The sequence below is a fragment of the Eurosta solidaginis genome, chromosome 2 (assembly GCF_040869045.1).
Source record: "Eurosta solidaginis isolate ZX-2024a chromosome 2, ASM4086904v1, whole genome shotgun sequence".
Classification (NCBI taxonomy): domain Eukaryota; kingdom Metazoa; phylum Arthropoda; class Insecta; order Diptera; family Tephritidae; genus Eurosta; species Eurosta solidaginis.
Genome location: NC_090320.1, coordinates 273,826,534 through 273,844,806, shown reverse-complemented (window position 1 = coordinate 273,844,806; position 18,273 = coordinate 273,826,534).

The window sequence follows — 18,273 nt, the reverse complement described above, 5'->3', positions numbered from 1 at the left end:
GGATAAACAGTATTTCATAAATATTTTTTGTACACGTTCAATCTTTTTGTTATGTACCTCATAATAGGGACTCCATATCATGGAACCTTATTGATATAGATTGTACAAAAGCATTGTACAATAATTTTTAGTATACGGGTCCTTAAACTCAGATCCATTTCTCTTAATAAAGGTCAATAAGGAATATGCCTTGGGGATTATAAAATTAGGTGCTCAGTAAATGTAAACGATGAATCGAATACAATAGCCAGAACTCGGATTTTGTTCACCATAACTAAAGGCATATCACTGACGTAATAAGTTGAAATCAACTTATTATATAATTTTGAGTACGTTACGCAGTAACACTTGTTGGCATTAAGTGCAAGCAAGCTTTTACAGCACCAGCCATTAAAATTATTCAACTCTTCTGCTATGTTAGGAAAAATTACACGTTTGATGTTTTGGGTCAATTTGACCCACTCATGAAAGTTCACCGCTACTACAATTTCTTTGGAAAGTTTCATACAGTTTCATGCGAATGCATTTATTATTTCTTTAAGAAAACATTGCAGATAAATAAATAAAATATAAATAAATGTATACATAGATGTTTTAGCGGCAGTTTTTGCACAGTAAGCTGCTATGTTCCTTGCACACAAATTTTTGGCACGTTGTGCATACCGTTGAATATTTATTTGAATTTTTTTTTGTGATGGCAGAAGAACCAACGTTGACGTTTTTTAGCAGATTCATGCGTGGGAGCAACACGCGAAGGCAAGGCCGCTTCCGTGGATTTATAATTTTTTTGCATATTTTTGACAATATTCTTCGCGGAAATTCCATGTGTCATTCTCTCTCTACGGACGATATGTGGCTCTATCATTTTCTTTGCAATTTCTTCTAGAAAAAGTGTGCGTTTATAAAGCTTTTTAGAGTTCCAAGATGGGTTTAATTCTGTCCAAATAACATATGCATTGTATGCCGATATATCTATCATATTTGAAAACAACGCAACTGGCCAACGTTTGGTCTGACGTTTGCACGTATAATTAGCTACTAGCTGATCAAGTGCATCCACGCCAGCTTTAGTTTTATTGTAGTGAAATATTATTTCAGAATTTTTTTATTTTCATCACTTACAAGTGCTGAATGGTGGAGCGAACTCAATGCAACTACAAAATTATATATTTTTTGGGACGTGCGACACAATAGTAACATTTTCCGTGAATAAAAATTTACTATGAAAAACGTTATTTTTTCTAACGGCGATAATTTTTTTCGGAAGAAAAGCTTTGTTCTTTCTCGCAGTTCCCACCAAAGTAATATTTCGGCGAAGTAAATTCATTGCGAGATTGTAGGTAGGTAGGTTGAACTGGCCGGTCCATGAGGACCTCACATAGACTGATTGAGTCCGTAGTGTTACCAGAAGTTTGTTTTTAACGACCAAACTGAAAAAACCTATCAAAAACCAGGACCTATGTTATAAAATAACTCCGTCCTCTTGGCAAATACTAGAAGCTTCCTAGGACTTAAGCCACTTGCTGCTTCAAGATCTAACAGCTGTATCACTCCTAATAGCTGGAGTCTTAGCCTGGCAAGTGCAGGGCACGAGCACAGAACGTGCTCGATCGTTTCCTCCTCCAACCCGCACTTCCTACATCTGCTATCACTGACCAAGCCTAGTTTAAAGGCATGTGACGCCAGAAGGCAGTGTCCAGTCAGAATACCCGTCATGAGTCTACAGTCCTCTCTTTTTAATGATAGGAGCAACTGTGTTAGTCTAAGGTTGTAAGACCTACACATAATCTTCGACACTTTACAGCCCCGCGCTTGAACCCACGCCTTTCCCGCTTGGTCGATCATGTGCACCTCTGGCCTTCGCTTAATCTCGCCCAATCTAATTGGGACATCTACGGAGCAAGCTTCAAGGGATGCGCCCTTTTTAGCTAGTTCGTCCGCTTTTTCATTCCCATCTATTCCCATATGCCCTGGGACCCAATATAGATGTATGCTTCTCCCTGTCCCGATTCTCTCCAGAGACTGCTTACACTCTAACACGCATTTAAATGCTGTGCTATGCGAGATTATTGCCTTAATTGCTGCTTGACTGTCAATATAAAAGTTAACACGGTTGCAGCTTAAGCTATTCTCTTCCAGGGTTTCTACTGCTTTGGTTACGGCTAATATTTCCGCTTGGAAAATGCTACAGTAAACCGGCAGCCTGTAGGATCTGCTTATTTCCGGATCAGCGCAGTATACCGCAGACCCTACTCCTTCCACTACTTTGGAACCATCGGTGTACACATGTATCGCCTCGTCCGCCATTTGCGCACCCTTGCGCCAACCGTCCACCTCTATTGTGGCCTTAAGATCTCCCTCGAAGCGCAGATAGGGAATCATGTAGTCTGTTCGTCTTGTGATTGATGACGCTATACTACTATGGCCATATGGTCGGCGCTCAAGCTGCCCCGAAGCACCGAGCCTGGTTGCGGTCGTTAACGCTTTGTTCTTTGCTACCAGGTCTACAGGTGGGATGTGCAAAATAGCATACAGTGCAGCCGTCGGGGTTGTTTTCAGGGCTCCCGTAATTCTAAGCATCGATAGTCTGCATACCCCCTCTAATTTTTTGAGGTATGTTGTTTTTTGTGTGGCTTTCCACCAAACAAGAACTCCATAGTATAGAATAGGGCTTACAATCGCTGTAAAAACCCAATGAGAAAGAGAGGGCGATAGGCCCCACGTACACCCCAGCATTATTTTACATGCGTAGAGTGCCGTTGAGGCCTTCTTGATCCTCTCCTCCACGTTGAGCTTCCATGACAGCTTACTGTCTAGGATGATTCCTAAATATTTTGTGCAAGGTTTCTCCTGTAAGGTCACCCCTCCTAACTTAGGCCTGGTCCAATTTGGGACCTTGTACCTCTTTGTAAACAAGACCATATCCGTCTTTTCCGCATTGAATTTCAATCCGACATTAGATGCCCAGGTATGAATATCGCGAAGTGCCCGATCCATCAAAGAACTAATCGTTGAAAGGCACTTTCCACTTATGACAATTGCAACGTCATCTGCGTAAGCCGTAAGTTTTACGGGTCCCTCATCGAATTGCCTGAGCAGTTGGTTGATGACCAGCGTCCACAGTAGAGGTGATAGCACCCCTCCCTGAGGCGTGCCCCTGTCCACTGATTTCGTGGCCTCGTACAATCCCCATTGTGATGTAATCTTTCTGCAATTTAACATGCTGCCGCTCCATCTGATTAAGGCAGGATGTACTTTAATGTAATTAAGACCATCCATAATCGCCCATTTTGCAACATTATTGAAAGCCCCGGCAATGTCCAAGAAGACTCCTAGAGCATACTCCTTATATTCCAGGGATTTCTCTATGCTTATTACCATCCTATGCAATGCGGTGTCTACCGACTTGCCTTTGGTGTACGCATGCTGTGTTGTGGAGAGCAGCTTTTCATCCACGTTGGCCTTTATGTACACATCTTTCAGCCCCTAAAAGGTTTTGAGCAGAAATGATGTTAAGCTAATGGGTCTATAGTCTTTGGAATACATGTGACCGATCTTCCCAACCTTTGGTAGAAAAGCTACACGAGCAGTTCTCCAAGAGTGCGGTACATGATTCAGTCGTATGCACCCATCCAATATTATTTTAAGCCATTCCACGACCGCCCTACTTGAGACTTGTAGCATGGCCGGGAATATACCATCTGGGCCCGGCGATTTAAACTTAGAAAACTTCTTCACTGCCCACTCGATCTTGGTATCGGTCACCAAGCCCGGCACTACTAGCTCCGTGATCGTGATGTCTGCTGGCTCCTCTAAACCGTCTCCCGATGGGAAATGTGTATCGAGAAGCACCTCAAGGGATTCCTCACTATTACGTGACCATTCCCCGTTCTCTTTCTTTATTAGTCCCTGGACTATGTTTCCCTTTGCTAGGACTTTTTCAACCGTGCTGTTTCGCTGGAACACTCTATGTCCGTACAGAAACTTTTCCAGGAGTTTCTCTTCGCCCTGGTAATTTCACGCTTGTAGATCCTCAGTAGATCCCTGTACTCGTCCCGACACGCTTCGCTTTCCGCGGTCTTGGCGACCTTAAACATTTCTTTAACCTGTCTTCTTAGAAGACTCAGCTCATTGCTCCACCATGGCGGCTTTGCTTTTCCTCTGAATCTTCTTAGAGGGAAAGCTTTGTTATACGCAGTTATAAGCGTCCTTGTTAGGAATTCATTCGACTCCTCCAGTTCCTCTACATTAGCAACCTCTTTGGGTTGTCCCAGTTTTGTTTCTACATGTTTCTGGAATTTAGTCCAGGTCGTTGACCTAGGGTTTCTAAAGGTTCCTCCCTTCTCTACCCTCTTTAGGGGGATGTTGAAGCTGATATACGCATGGTCGGAGAAGGATGGTCTATCAAGAACCATCCAATCATACCTTGATATATCACGCTCGGAGCTCAATGTAATATCCAGAACATTGCTGGATGTTGGACCAATGTATGTAGGGACATTTCCCCTGTTGGCTATCTGCAAATTGGTTTGCAGGATGTAACAAAACAGAGATTCGCCTCTCTCGTTCGTATCTGCTCTTCCCCACGCATTGTGGTGCGCATTTGCATCTGCGCCTATGACCAACCGCCCTTTGCGCCCTTCCTCCTGTACAAGCCTTTTGCACTCCATCGGTGGGATCTCCGCAGCACGGGCCATGTAGCAGGACGCCAGGATAAATGCCTGCTTATTCTTTTGCTCAACGGCCACCGCTACGAGATCCTCAGTGGTGTAATTAGGCAGCATATATGAATGCAGCTGTTTCCTTACCATTACTGCAGCTCTCACCCGTCCTTCCGTTTGCGCGTATTAAACGCCAAACCCGCGCGCGCTAAGTCCAGAAACCTTTCCTCCCGATGAGAGCCACTGCTCCTGGATCAGCGCCATGTCAAACGAACCCTCCTCAAGGGTTAGGAGGAGTTCTCTCGACTCCACTTTACTGTGTTGGAGGTTTATCTGTAGGACTCGCAGCACCATTGGGGTGTTTGTCCCCCTCCAGCACCTTCGTCTTGACGTCGTTGTCCTCCCCTTGCCCTTTTGGTTTAGAGTATTCGAGGCCCCCTTCAGCCTCTCGTGACTGTTGTGCAGGGTGTTACTCTGTGCGAGTCACAGCACCATTTAGCGGTTGGTCCTCTTCTAGCACGTTCGTGGTGACGTCGGGGACCTCCACCTGTCTTTTTTCCCTTAGGTTTTTGAGGTTCTTTTCGACTTCGCCCACCTCTAGCGTGTTAGGGTTTTATCCTCGGGACTTCTTTTCCTGAGTCGCATGTAAATTTTGCCAGTGCCAAAGGACATTTTACCAAGCTGCGTGTACAAAATATCCAACGCCTGCTTGTTTATTTGGAAGATGTAGAACTGACCATCCTCGGTAGGCCGAGATACAGTAAGTACCTTCCAATCCTGTGTCGGTATGTTCGGATTCTGATTCTGCAGAAGTCGCAGTGTATCCTCCGACTTCATCACGCATGGTATCCATACCTTAACTTTTGGTACCGTGGGGATTTGCGCTTTATCAAACCGCGCGTTCGTACCTTGCCTGTGAAGGTTTGGAACCTCTTCCTCCAGCCACTGCAAGCTCGCGATGTTGTCGCACGCTATCATCTTCACACCGTTATACCATCGCCCCGAATCAAAGGTTGGAAGGGGCTTACTTGGTTGTTCCCGCATCATCTTAAGCATTAAGCTAATAAGCTCTCTTTCCACAGATCTCCACCTTTAAGTAGTCATTTGTCCGAAAGGACTGCTACAATCAACCAGCGCCACAGTCAGTGACTGCTTTGCCACATCACTCATCTTCTCGGGAAAAACAGGAGTCTTAGTGTTATCTCCCTTTGGCACCTCCGAGAAAGCAGAAGTCTTAGCGTTAACTCCCTTTAGCACCTCCGAGAAAGCCGGAGTCTTAGGGTTATCTCCCTTTGGCTTATCTCCTACTTCCGTAATTTGAACTCCCCTCTGACTCGCAGCTTTCGAGGTAGTTGCTACCTCGCTATTGGAGCCCATCTGTCTTACAGCTTTGGGCCTACTTGACTTGTCTATGCGACTGCCCTGCCTCGCGGCTCTAGGACTGGGTCCTTTCTGCCTCTAGAAAGCAGGCTTGTCGCCTTCCGCCGAACGTTGCCTCTTCATTCTGCCATTCGACGCTTCTTCCTCCTCGTACCGGTTGCAGAACCGAGTGTTTCTCGCAGCAAACCTTTTGAACTTCCTTCAACCTACTTCCACCGCTTCATGGGCCCATTCCAAGCGCTCGATCTCCACTTCTGTTGGGTCGACCACTGCTCCCAAGCGTTGAAAAATTCTTAGTGCTGCACGGTACTGCGAGAGAGCTCTTTTACTTCCTCTGCTCCGTACCCTTCTCCACTCTTCTACACCGTTTTCAATTGTGTGCTTCTCCAACACGGATTTCATTGAATCAGCACTACTCTCGCTCCCCGAGTCCGACGCATCGCTTCATTCGTATTTGTCGTCCTTGGATTGCGACTCAGTCCTCCTCTTTACATCGTCCTTATTACAGTCAGTTAATGAGTCGTTCATCTTGGCCACCTGCCCGACAAGGCGGTCCAGTATTATATACGGGGAAAGAACCGTCCGCCACAGCAGCGCCCCTTGCTGTGGTAAGGCCATTAATACGTACGTAGATTGTACGTGGTAAAAAAATTATCGCATGATATAGTGTGACCCTTGGGAAGAGCTTCTGATAGGGAATGAAAAACACGTTCGCCTAAAGCAAGGAAGGTTAAGATGGTATAGTTTATATATGCATATCACAAAACCTTTTATAAACATATATAATTTAGGTTCGTGAGAGGCATTACCTTGGTTCCTTTCTGGTTCTGTATTTCTTGTTCGTCCTAAATAAACTTCCATGTTCCAGGCATACTTGCTTGTTGCATCACATAGAGCCCATATTTTTAAGCCTTATTTCGCGGGCTTTGGCGGAATGTGTTGTCTGAAGCCGCAAAGACCACGAGAAGGCACTAACTGTTCATCGATTGTTACATTTTCGTGTAGATGATAAAATGTTTTTAGCTGGCGATTCCATTGATCCCAAACATTAATGGAGCTAGCTTATTGCGTTGTCTTCTTTCCTCCCTATCTTGAGTCGAGTCGAAACGAAGCACCGAGGTATGCTTCCAATTCTGTCAAATCTATGAGTCTCCAATTGTCTCCAAAAATGTCCGATCATTTAGCATTGCTCATTTCAATAATCGTGTTTTTTATACTCGTAGGAATAAATATATCAAACGATGATTTGATGTCTGTAACCATAGAAATAGCACGTTTCGATGGCCCAGGCGAATGAGATAAAATCTGATTACCAGGGATTCTTCCTTTTGAAATTGAAGGTGGTTGATCATGTCAGAGAACACATTTATCTTTGATAAATTAGTTCCTAGGTTGTCTTCTTCTGTCGCATTACAATTTTCAAGCACAATATCTTCTTCGCTGTCGCTGGAAGAAATATTTGAATCCTCAGCTTCTTCTCCTGGTATGGGTACAAAATCTTCATCATCATCACTGTCGTCAAAACAGTCCTCCTCATCAGCATTTATAATTTGGTGTATTTGTTCAGTACTTAGTATCTTTTCATGAAAATCGAATTTTCAAAAAAATAAATTATAGCAACAAATGAAAAGAATGTGAGTTACCTTCTTTCTCTCAGACATTATGTAATATCTTCCTACAATTATTTTTAATAAAAAATATAGAAGCTTCTCTCTGTATGCAAACAAAATTGTAACTGAGCGATGTGGAAATTGCTCTTTTCATAAGTGCCTAAAACGGGATTCCCAGTTTTCGTAATACTTATGAAGCTTTCGATAATTGATAGAAATAGGGCCGGCCATGGTGAAATACTGTAATTTCACCATGATGTTGGCAAAAATTGTCTAATAAATAATATTCATTAATTTTTGATCGAAATATGCAATGGGGTATGGCAAAAGTACACTAAAGCACTAGGTGGGTCAAATTGACGCACCAACGCAATAAGTGTGACAAAAACATATTTACAACTTTCTGGTAATAACAAAAACTATATATTTTTCAATTAGCATGTTAAGCTGTTCTACTTGATGCAGTAAACAAATGCAAAAAGAATCAGCACGATTCGATAAGGCAAACCTAGGAATTTCCTTACATTTTACTTAAAATTGGGTCAAATTGGCCCAAATATAACAGAAGGATTAACTCTGATTGGAGAGTGAGAACATCGGACTCATTCTTAATTTTCAAAAGGATTTTAAGTCAGCAGCGTAGAAGAGATAACTGCATTGCTTGAAACAAACACTCACGTCATTTATAAAAAGAATAAAAAGAAGAGGACCTAGAGTACTACCCTGAGGTACACCTGAGGTTGCTACGTATGGTGATGATCTTACATTATCAATGACAACAAAATTTACTCTGTTAAATAAATAGGAATATATCCACTAAACAAATGTGGAACTGAAACCCAGTTTTTGTAATTTTGCCAATAGAGCTCTGTGAGATACTCTATCAAAAGCTTTGTATATGTCTGTATAGATGCAGTCAAGTTGACAGCCATCTGTGAAAGCCGAGATACAATAATTTGAAAAAATGGCCAGATTGGTAACTGTCGAACGCCCTGGAATGAAACCATGCTGATATGGGCAGATATAACATTTAACCAATGATAATAATTTACTCATCACCGTTTTCTCAAAAAGTTTTGAAATAACCGGAATCTTTGATATTGGACGATAGTTGGTAACAAAATTTTTACTACTTATGAATAGGTTGGATAAAAGTAGTTTTCCATTCATCTAAGAAAGTTCCAGACCTTAACGATAAATTGAATAAATGCAACAACGGCTCAGCAATGGAACGAATACATTGCTTTAGAATGAACGATAAGAATTGTTGAAAATCACATTGTTTTGAGTTTTTTATGGTCTGAATACTTAGAATTATGTCATCAATATTAAGAACTAACTAAGAGAAATTGAAGCATTCAACATGGCTCCACCGTCAGTCCACGGATGATCAGTGGCAAAGTTTGCTTTAAAAAATTCCGCAAACAAGTTAGCAGATTCACTAGGCGAGGAACCTTTAGAAACCCTAGGTTAACGAACTGGACAAAATTCCGGAAACAGGTAGAAACAAAACCGGGACAAGCAAAAGAGGTTGCCAATGTGGGGGAACTGGAGGAGTCGAATGAATTCCTAACAAGGGCGATTATGACTGCGTATAACAAAGCTTGCCCTCTAAGGAGATTCAGAGGAAAAAGCCGCCATGGTGGAGCAATGAGCTGAGTCTTCTAAGAAGACAGGTAAAATAAATGTTTAAGCTCGCAAAGACCAAGGAAATCGAAGCGTGTCGGGACGAGTACAGGGATCTACTGAGGATATACAAGAGTGAAATTTCCAGGGCGAAGAAAATTTCATGGAAAAGTTTCTGTATGGATATAGAGTGTTCTAGCAAAACAGCACGGTTGAAAAAAGTCCTAGCAAGGGGAAACATATTTCAGAGACTAATAAAGAAAGAGAATGGGAAATGGTCACGTAATAGTGACGAATCCCTTGAGGTGCTTCTCGACACACATTTCCCATCGGGAGACGGTTCAGAAGAGCCAGCAGACATCACTCACACTTCGATCACGGAGCGGGTAGTGTCGGGCTTGGTGACCGATACCAAAATCAAATGGGCAGTGAAAACGTTTTCTAAGTTTAAATCACCGGGCTCAGACGGTATATTACCGGCCATGCTACAAGTTTCAAGTAGGGCGGTCGTGGTATATTCGATGGATGCATAAGGCTGAATCATGTGCGGCACTCTTGGAGAACTGCTCGTGTAGTTTTCTTACCAAAGGTGGGGAAGATCGGTCACGTGTATCCCAAAGACTATAGACCCATTAGTTTAACATTTCTGCTCAAAACCTTTGAGAGGCTGATAGATGTGTACATAAAGTCCAACGTGGATGAAAAGCTGCTCTCCACAACACAGCATGGGCACACCAACAGCAAGTCGGTAGACACCGCATTGCATAGGGTGGTAATTAGCGTAGAGAAATTCCTGGATTATAAGGAGTATGCTCTAGGAGTCTTCTTGAACACTGCCGGGGCTTTCAATAATGTTTCTAAATGGCGATTATGGATGGTCTTAATTACATTAAAATACATCCCGCCTTAATCAGATGGATCGGCTGCATGTTAAATTGTAGGAAGATTACTTCATAATGGGGATTGTACGAGGCCACGAAATCAGTGGACAGGGGCACGCCGCAGGGAGGGGTGCTATCACCTCTGCTGTGGACGCTGGTCATCAACCAACTGCTCAGGCAATTCTATGAGGGGCCCGTAAAACTTACGGCTTACGCAGATGACGTTGCAATTGTCAAAAGTGGAAAGTGCCTTCCAACGACTAGTTCTTTATGGATCGGGCGCTGCGGGATATTCATACCTGGGCATCTAATGTCGGCTTGAAAGTCAATGTGGTGAAGACGGAAATCCTATTGTCAAAGAGGTACAAGGTTCCAAATTGGACCAGGCCTAAGTTAGGAGGGGTGAGCTTACATGAGAAAGCTTGCACAAAATATCTAGGAATCATCCTTGACAGTAAGCTCTCATGGAAGCTCAACGTGGAGGAGAGGGCCAAGAAGGCCTCAACGGCACTCTATGCATGGAAAGCTGGGGTGTACGTGGGGCTTATCGCCCTCTCTTTCCCATTGGGTTTTTACAGCGATTGTAAGCCCTATTCTATACTATGGAGTTCTTGTTTGGTGGAAAGCCACACAAAAAACAACATACCTCAAAAAAGTAGAAGGGGTTTGCAGACTATCGATGCTTAGCCTTACGGTAGCCCTGAAAACAACCCCGACGGCTGCACTGTATGCCGTTCTGCACATTCCACCTGTAGACCTGGTAGCAAGGAAAGGGCAGCTTGAGCGCCGACCTTATGGCCATAGTAGTATAGCGTCATCAATCACAAGACGAACAGACTACCTGATTCCCTATCTGCGCTTCGTGGGAGATCTTAAGGCCGCAATAGAGGTGGACGGTCGGCGCAAGAGTGCGCAAATGACGGACGAGGCGACACATGTGTACACACATGGTTGCAATGTAGTGGAAGGAGTAGGGTCTGCGGTATACTGTGCTGATCCGTAAATAAACAGATCTTACAGGCTGCCGGATTCCAAGCGGAAATATTAGCCGTAACCAAAGTTTCTACTCTGGAAGAGAATAGCTTAAGCTGCAACCATATTAACTTTTATATTGGCAGTCAAACAGCAATTAAGGCAATAATCTCGCATAGCACAGAATCCACATGCATGTTAGAGTGTAAGCAGTCTCTGCAGAGAATCGGGACGGGGAGAAGCATACATCTATATTGGCTCGCAGGGAATATGGGAATATATGGGAATGAAAAAGCGGATGAACTAGCTAAAGAGGGCGCATGCCCTGAATCTTGCTCCGTAGATGTCCCAATTAGGCTGGGCGAGATTAAGCGAAGGCGTGGGTTGAAGCGCAGGGCTGTAAAGCGTCGAAGATTATGTGTAGGTCTTACAACTTTAGACCAGGCTTCGGCATTTTGTGGCACAATTGTGCACACTCAATTCACACGTATTCTTATTCTCTTTAGTTTAGTAGTCACTGAGCATTTGGCGCAGCAACATCGATTGTGTGCATCGCTCGAAATGTTGACGAATGTTATTAGCAACCAACAAGCAAATATCGTTTGTTAATTTTTTCAATGCGCACAAGCGAAAAATATTTAATGTTGACCAACCCTTTTGCGCAAATACAATAGAGGGACTCATGTAATCTTATAAATGCCTCATAAAGTGTGTAAACATATAAGTTTATCTAGTGCGTAAACAAGCTGTCAAATTTTGTATGAAAAATCATTTACACAATTTCTATAAATTTACGCGAACATTTCATTGTGTAAAAGCGGTAAACTCAAAGGAACGCAACCTCAAAGACATTACAGCAAGTATTTTCATCAGAAATCTCCAACATCAGCAAGTCATTTACAAGTATATCTTAGTAAGAACGTTTTAGTTTTGATCTTTCACTTAATCTTGCCATTTTTTAATTTGTATAACAATCAAAAATGATTTTTTTGATAATAATACAGCTGATAAACAATTAAGTTAATCCAGAATATTACTAGGTGCGTTCATATAACAGCGTGTGTAATTGGATATAATTTTACACCTTATAAGTTTATATGCTTTCATGAGTCCCCCTAATGTATTTAATTATATAAACCTTTTGCTTCCCATTGTGCGCATTAAAAATATAATAACAAAGGATTTTGTCTTGTTGCTTGCTAATAAGCGAATGAATCAAGCAAACCGATGTATCAAGTAATGTGCGCGATTATCGCGCTCTCACTAACACATCTGCATTTCCAATTTGCCGACACCTGCTTTAGACCAGACATCGGCATTTAGTGGCACAATTGTGCACACTCAATTCACACATATTCTTATTCTCTTTAGTTTAGTAGTCAGTGAGCATTTGGCGCAGCAACATCGACTGTGTGCGTCGCTCGCATTGTTGACGAATGTTATTAGCAAGCAACAAGCAAACATGATTTGTTAATTCTTTCAATTCGCACAATCGAAAAATATTTAATGTTGACCAACCCTTTTGCGCAAACACAATGGCGCATAATCATAGTCAAAATAAAATAGGATTTAAATTTAGTTGCAGCTTTTTGACATAATTTTCTATGAGCTTCCCATTGTGCGTATAAAAAATATAATAACAAAAAAATTTTGTCTTGTTGCTTGCTAATAAGTGAATGAACTAAGCAGACCGGTGCATCAAGTGATGTGTGCGATTATCGCGCACTCACTAACACATCTGGTCTAAAGTGAGCAAATTGGAAATGCAGATGTGTTAGTTCCAATTTAATTTTTGAGATTGTAAAAGGCCGGAATACATATTAAATAAGTATAAATAGATTACATAATTATAATCAGCACTTTTACATAATTATTTCGAATTATTTTCACAATTTTTCAAACTTTAATTAGGTGTTTTTGCATAATATTGCAAACGGTCAAAAATTAGCGCACAAAAGTTTATTAGGCAACTCTGTCTAGTGAGAGAGCGATCAGCTGACACGTTCTTACGGAAAAAATCAAAATTGTTTTGATTTCTACGTTCCGGGCTACGTACGTACGGGCGTTGCACGTCGGTGAGTTTTCGTTTACATTGCACACTCATAAGATAGATCGTGTCAGCTGACACGTTTTTGGTACGTACGTTCGTGACTAACTGCCGAGTAAGAATATGTGTGAATTGAGTGTGCACAATTGTGCCACTAAATGCCTATGTCTGCTTTAGACTAACACAGTAGCTTTTATCATTAAAAAGAGAGGACTGTATACTCATGACGGGTATTCTGACTGGACACTGCCTTCTGGCGTCACACGCCTTTAAATTAGGCTTGGTCAGTAATAGCAGATGTAGGAAGTGAGGGTTGGAGGAGGAAACAATCGAGCACGTTCTGTGCTCGTGCCATGCACTTGCCAGGCTAAGACTCCTGCTATTAGGAGTGATACAGTTGTCAGAGAATATATCATATTATTACCCAATTTATGCCTTCATCAGGCAAGACCTCTTATAAGCGGTTTCCTCGATGAAATACGCACCAAGCGCCGAAAATGGTCCCGTTTCCGTTTTCCTCTATGTAAAATTAGTCTAGGTGAATTTTTTCAACATCGTAGCCCCCCGTAATAAAAATTCGCCTGCTTGGGGGTTAAGCGGAAACGTCTATAGATAAAAAAAAAAAAAAACACACGACTTGTTCAGAACCTGATGACAATGCAGTAATGAGAAAAAACTCCGATAGGTGGTGCGGGGATCGAAATATTTCAAAAAATATTATTTGCGGTCCGATTTGGTTCCTATTTGGAACACATAATACATACAGGAAGGTTTTAAGACCGGGGCAAACTCCTGTAGGAACGAAAACGGCGACCTTGTAACTGATGTCCAGAGAGTGCTTAGATTATAGAGGGAACACTTCTCTGCTCTCCTAAATGGAGGCAGCGATTCACCGCGCAGAGATGACGAACCCGATCCCGCAATCGATGACGATGGAATATATGTCCCCCGCCCGATTATGACGAAGTTAGAATAGCAATAACGAAAAACAACAAGGCCGTGGACGCTGATGAATTGCCTGTTTAGCTATTCAAGTACGGCGGCGAGGAGTTGGTAAGGCGCTATATCTGAATTTGGTTTCCCGGCAAAACTTATACGGCTGCGCAAAATGACATCGAGCAACACCATCAGCTCAGTCAGAATTGGGAAGGACCTCTCCGAGCCGTGCGAAACTAAACGAGGTTTCAGACAGGGTGACCCCCTATCGTGCGATTTCTTTAATTTGATGCTGGAGAAAACTATACTGCAGAACTTAACCGCACTGGAACAATATTCTATAAAAGCGTGCAATTACTGGCATATGCTGAAGGCGTTGATATCATCGGCCTAAACACCCGCGCTGTTAGTTCTGCTTACTCCAAACTGGAAAAAGAAGCGGTAAAGATGGGTTTGATGGTGAATGAGGACAAAACGAAGTACCTGCTGTCATCGAGGAAAGAGTAAGCGCATACGCGCCTTGGCAACCACACTACTGTTGGCAGCCATAATTTCGAAATAGAAAAGGACGTCGTTTATTTGGGAACCAGCATAAACACTAGCAACAACATCAGCACTGAAATCCAGCGAAGAATCAATCTTGCCAATGAATGCTACTTTGGACTAGGTAGGCAATTGAAAAGTAAAGTCCTCTCTTGGCGAACGAAAATCATATTCTACCAGTCACTTATCGTACCTGTCCTGCTATATGGGGCAGAAGTATGGTCCAATACAACATCAGATGAAACGGCTCTGGGAGTGTTCGAGAGAAAAGTTCTTCGAAAGATTTACAGACCTCTACGCTTTGGCGATGGCGAGTACCGAAGAAGATTTAACGGTGAGCTGTACGAGCTATATGCGGACATCAACATAGCCCAGCGAATTAAAACGCAGCGGCTGCGCTGGCTAGGCCATGTTATGTGAATGAAAGATGATGCTCCGGCCAAGAAAGTGTTTCTATCCGAACCCGCCTATGGAAGCAGAGGTAGAGGGCTGCCCCCACTCCGTTGGAAAGACCAGGTGGAAAACGATTTAAACTCCCTTGGTGTGACCAATTGGCGCCGGTTGGCGGAGCGCATGACATCCGTACATGAATAGAAAGCCACCTATGAAAAAAATCGCCACTAGGTGGCGCAAGGAGCGAGATATTCAAAAAAATCGTATTTGTGGTCCGAAATGGATCATCTTTGGAACTCATAAGTACACGAATAGAAAAAGACTATAAAAAATCGCCGCTAGGTGGGAAAACAATATTTACATGAAGTAATAATAATACTAAAAGCAAGAAAATAATTAGGTAGGTCCTAGGTACTAGTCATTACACTCCTCATTAATCTGTCAATAGAAATTTACGAGTCCAACGCTTTTATTTAATTGTCTGTTCAAAGCCCTAGATGGATGAGCAGTGTGATGACTAATACCTAGGACCTACCTAATGATTTTCTAGCTTTTAGTATTATTATTACTTCATGTAAGTATTGTTTTCAATAAAACCGTTTAACTAAAATTTTTTTTTTATTATTTTATTTTAAAGTTTTTAGTCTTTATTTAATTGCCTATTATTTCTCAATCTATTTAGTTCAATTAGTGACTCATTGCTGCAATGACTTTGTTCCAAATTGAGCCAAATCGGACATCATAGGTCGCTTTATATTCATGTATGTATTATGTGTTCCAAATATGGATCAAATCGGTCCACAAATACGACTTTTGTGAAAATCTCGATCTTTGCGCCTCCTAGCGGCGATTTTTTTATAGGTCGCTTTCTATTCACCTATGTATTATGTGTTCGAAATATGAGCCAAATCGGACCACAAATAAGATTTTTGTGAATATCTCGATCCTTGCGCCACCTGGCGGCGATGTTTAATTAAAATATGCGCAGTTTCAGTGCTGGATTCGTGGTGGTAGAGAAACTTTGTCGTCAAGTACAGACTTTTGCGACTGTGGAAAAACGTCTCGTCGAACAACTTTCTAGTATATCATTCATCTGCATTCAAGCACCGACGGTGGCGCCGCATTCTCTAAAAAGTCGTGCATGGCGACTTTAAAGCCAGAGTGGTCATATCCTTTTTGGATTAGAATTTTCAGCTACCACAATGAAATCTCTCCTAAAACACTGATACTGATCGACTTCGCAGGTGCTCCATGGTCATTTGCAGCACGAGTTCCATGTTATGTTATCACAACAGACTGCCAATGATTTCGCGAATCAACTCTCACTCTTGCCCTCTGAGAACACAAGTTAACACGACGGAATGCAGGAGCAGTTGGAGCATATCTCCAAAGCACGTCGTACCGCCGCCGAGGAAAAAGTTGGATGCAGACGGCCACTTTAAAATAACTGGTATTATGACTCCCGTTAGAGAATATTGATGACAATTTGTGATCGGTCGCACCTATTGTATGGGGCGAAGCACTACTACAAGAACAACAAGAGTGCCGCGTAGCAACCTAAAGAAAAGACACTGCCTGCAGGGCGACATTAAAAGCGAGTGCAACAACAAGAGTGTGTGAACACTACCACGAGTGGAAAAAGGATGCGAGACGCCTTTACAGGAGGAAAAAAACTGAGTGAGAATTGGGTGAGTGCGAGGAGCTTGAGCTGCCACCGGGAATAACGCTGGCAAATTTTACCAAAAACTCGGTGACGGTCGGAACTTTTTAAGTCCGGGGAAAACTTCTTAAGACGAAAACGGCGACTTTGAAACCGATGTCTCGAGAGTACTTAGATTATGAAGGAAACACCTCTATGCTCTCCTAAATGGGGACAGCGACGTACCGAAAAGGGATGATGAACGCGAGCCCGCAATTGATGATGATGAAATTAATGTAGCCCCCCTTCTCACCACCCGATTATGAGGAAGTCAGAATAGCAACAACCAGATAAAAAACACCTAGGTTGCGGGAGCTGATGGATTGACTGCGGAGCTATTCAAATGCGGTGAGGACTTTGTAAGGCGCATGCATCAATTCCTGTGCAAAATATGGTCTGGCGAGTGCAAGCCCGACTATTTATTTATTTATTTATTTATTTATTTATTACGGCTTTCCTATACCTAACTTAAAAATATTTTAAAATATTTATAATTGTCTTCTGAACTATGCAATCTAGAATAGTTACATCTATGTTGTTGTTGTTGTTGTTGTTGTAGCGATTAGGTTACTCCCCGAAGGCTTTGGGGAGTGTTATCGATGTGATGGTCCTTTGTCGGATACAGATCCGATACGCTCCGGTAACACAGCACCATTAAGGTGCTGGCCCGACCATCTCGGGAACGATTTATATGGCCAAATTAAACCTTCAGGCCATCCCTCCCTCCCCACCCCCAAGTTCCATGAGGAGCTTGGGGTCGCCAGAGCCTCGTCTGTTAATGAAACGGGATTCGCCGCTCGAAGGTGAGGTTGACAATTGGGTTTGAGAAGCTATATATTGCGCTGCACAACCCCTTGAATCCCGTTACATCTATGTCCTACGGTAGAGTACTGTGGATGGGAGACTTCCAGATCATGCGAAAAAAAGTGTTGTGCTAGTGTAGTATGTAGGCATTTTACGCATGTTAGTAAAGCGCGAAGGCACTATCTGTACGACGATGCACCGAGTTAATCGAGTGATGCGTTTCAGTATGTGCTTCAACAACCTTTTTTGTATGAGTACAAGAGCTACCCAGCGGACCGAGTTTGATTAATTTGCGAGACTTGCGCAAAATGCTCAGAAGTGAGAAGATAATGTTGCGATGAGAGAAGATAATGTTGCCAACAAACTGACAAGGAAACTGAAAAATAAACAAGAAACAAAACACGATAAATTCCGAAACAAACGAAATGACACCTTGGTTAACAACAGCAGCAAAAGCGATGAGTGGTTTGTAAACAAAACCAACGTAGAATTTCCAGCTGATATAAAAGCTCTATTATCGAAGGGTCCAAAGTTCGCGATCCCAATAGAAAATAAGAGCTTTCCATTATTCAAATACATAGCTGACGGTGAGAATTTAATACAAACACACAAAACCAAAGAGCAACAAGTGGAAGCGCGAACAAAATTAGCAATATTGATAAAAGATCATACAACAACAACACGGCAAAGTGCAATAGATCGTGCAATACTAGATACAGTG